The following is a 3429-nucleotide window of genomic DNA, read 5'->3' on the forward strand; positions in this document are numbered from 1 at the left end:
CAGACTCTATGCAATGATCACAGATTACACTGATCAATGCTATGCTATGGCATAGCAATGATGAGTGTATTAAATGCAAGGTAAAAATGTTAAAGTCCCCTAAGGGGACATAAAAAGTGTAAAAAAAAAAGTTTTTAAGAACTCCATAGCCCCTCCCCCAATAAACAATTAAATCACCCCCTTTCCCATTTTATAAATAAAACACGTAAAAAATAAACAAACATATAATAACATATTAAAATACAACAATATTGTTTCTGCATGGTGAACAGCGTAAACAAAAAGCGGCAAAAAATTGCAGAGATTTAAGATTTTTAATTTGTATCAAATTTTAAAAATAAAAATTTTGAAAATAAAAATCGATCAATAAATCTACACAAATATGGTAATAATAAAAACTAGAGATCTTGGTGATAAAAATGACACCCCATACAGCCCCGTACGTGAAAAAATAAAAGTGCTATAAGAGTCACAATAAGGCCATTGTAATCACATCTATTTGCAAAAAAAAAAAGTTTTGCTGTTAATAAAAAATAGTAAAACATTAGAAAAGTGGATATTGCTGTGTTCAATGACTATATGACTATTTATATGATTATTTAGTTGTTTTATACACCTTTATGATTCCTCAATTTTTTATATGCTTTTGTACCGCATCCCCTAACCCTCAGTGTTGATCTATTGCACTATAAGGGCCCCGGGGATTATGCATTTGTATGTTTTATGCTTTTAATGTGTTTATGAGTATTTTACCCTGGAAAAGACAGAAAAACACCTCACACTATCTTTCATTACATTTTTTTTTACATACCATATTTACCAGTGTATAAGGCAACTATAAGACGACCCCTGACTTTCAAGCAGATTGTCAGGGGTTCGCCTTATATGCCAGAAAATGTTAACTCCATCCTGACCGCAGTCCTGCTGCAGTCAGGCAGGGGTTAACTGCAGCTAAATAAAAAAAAACAAACATTTAACTCACCTAGGGCCCGTTTTCGGCCTCCGCGCTCCTCCTGTACTGTTCCCGATGCAGGCAGTGTGACGTACACTACCTGTGCCGGAGATGGAGATCGCTGAACCTCTCCCCGGGAGCCGGACATCTCCGAGCCTTTCCGATGAGACGCTCGGCTGCCCGGGAGAGGTTCGGCGATCTCCATCTCTGGCGCAGGTAGTGTACGTCACACTGCCTGCGCCGGGAACAGTACCGGAGGAGCGCGGAGGCCAGGAATGGGCCCTAGGTGAGTTAAATGTTTTTTTTTTATAGTGGTCGCCCCATACAGTGGGGATGGGGCCATTTTCAAGCCCCCCCACCGTATGGGGTGACCATACCCGGCGTATAAGACGACCCTCGATTTTAACCCTGATTTTTCTGGGGTTAAAAAGTCTCCTTATACGCCGGAAAATACGTTTTTTTTTGTTTTTTTTTGCTTTGCTTTGAGGACTGGTATGTTTAGAAGCTGTAGTCACTGTGTGCATTGAATGGTGTATCCCAGTTAACCTCAGCCAAATCAGATACAGGTGAGCTGCACCTTAGATCGTTACTGAAAAAACGCTAAGCTGAAAATTGTCTAGGTCCTTAAGGACATTTTGGGCTCTGTCCTTAAAGGGTTAAAATATACCTCTCAATGCAGGTGGATTTTCAGAATAAGCTGCCATTTGTGAGTACATAAGAAGCAGCACTATATTTGACTATCATGCTTCTTATATATGGCGGTTTTCTAAATCATTTTGCTCTGCAAGCTACATCTGTGATTAGTTTTCCCTGAGCTGGTGCACACAGAGGAGGAGATCCTGTACTCTCTCTGTGCACAGCCTAAAAAGCAGCAGCAGCAGCATGGGAGGCATGGCAAAGCTGAAATGTATGGGGTGAGATAGAAGTTTAGCAGGAAGGTGGAGAGAAAGGAGTTGCTTAATGCTTGCTTGGAGAAGGAAGTATCTTGTCTGATAAGATATATTACAAAGTATCTTATACTATTGATGTATGCAAATTTTGTTGAAATAACAGTGCCTTTATAAAGCTGAATTATTAAAAGCAAGTACCAATATTCTGACATTATTAGACCCCTTCGATCTATGTAAGTTAAACGCAGCATGGAAAAAAACATTGACCTGTCGGTTCCACACAGTGTACATTTACATATTCTAATCACACCAGGGTCTTATAGACCCATATGAGAAATCACCAGGATTATGAATGGTACAAGGTAAATGGGGACCCAGGAGCCTCTCCTCTGATCCCGGCTCCGATACACTCAGGTGCCATCAGGGCCGTTTTAATACATTGGTGGGCCCAGTGCACAGCCCTCAAGAGTGGGCCCCCCCCTTCCCTTTCGGCACATTGTATAATGTACTGAATTTGCCCCTACACTGTATCAAGAGCCCCAATACATACAGTAGTTACCTTATAACACTATTTCCACCATACAGTGATTACATATTACATAAAAACTGCACTAAACAAAACAGAAAGATATCACCAATGATATCATTGCATAATACCGCCACATCATGACCCCTAACACTACAGACCCTATAACAGAGTGCAGTTACATCCAGTGACTCACCGGGGGCGTCTTCTCCGATCAGAGTCTGTCACCTTTTCTTTTTCTCTCCATCCAGCCTGGGCCACCTTGAAGTCTTCTCCTGGCTGTGAATCTTCTCTCCAGAATCTGCCAGACAAATATTTTAGGCTCCAACACATACAGTAGTTAGGTCCCTTGTACCCCTATACAGTAGTTACACCCCTCTGTACCCCTACATAGTTACACCCCTCTGTGCCTCCATAGTTTTAAGGTGTCCCTGTAGTATATAGACCCTCATGTGCTCCTCCAGTTATATACAGCCCTCCTGTGCGCTCCCCCATTAGTATATAGCCCCCCTGTGCACTCTCCCCAGTAGTATATAGCCCCCCTGTGCTCTCCCACAATAGTATATAGCCCCCCTGTGCTCTCCCACAATAGTATATAGCCCCCCTGTGCTCTCCCCCAATAGTATATAGCCCCCCCTGTGCTCTCCAATAGTATATAGCCCCCCTATGCTCTCCCACAATAGTATATAGCCCCCCTGTGCTCTCCCACAATAGTATATAGCTCCCCTGTGCTCTCCCCCCAATAGTATATAGCCCCCCTGTGCTCTCCCCCAGTAGAATATAGCCCCCCTGTGCTCTCCCCCATAGTATATAGACCCCTGTGCTCCCCAATAGTATATAGCCCCCTGTGCTACCCAATAGTATATAGCCCCCTGTGCTACCCAGTAGTATATAGCTCCCCTGTGCTCCCCCATAGTATAAAGCCCCCTGTGCTCCCCCATAGTATATAGCCCCCTGTGCTCCCCCATAGTATATAGCCCCCTGTGCTCCCCCATAGTATATAGCCCCCTGTGCTCCCCCATAGTATATAGCCCCCTGTGCTCCCCAGTAGTATATAGCTC

The sequence above is a fragment of the Dendropsophus ebraccatus genome, chromosome 1, assembly GCF_027789765.1.
Source record: "Dendropsophus ebraccatus isolate aDenEbr1 chromosome 1, aDenEbr1.pat, whole genome shotgun sequence".
In the NCBI taxonomy this organism is placed as follows: Eukaryota; Metazoa; Chordata; class Amphibia; order Anura; family Hylidae; genus Dendropsophus; species Dendropsophus ebraccatus.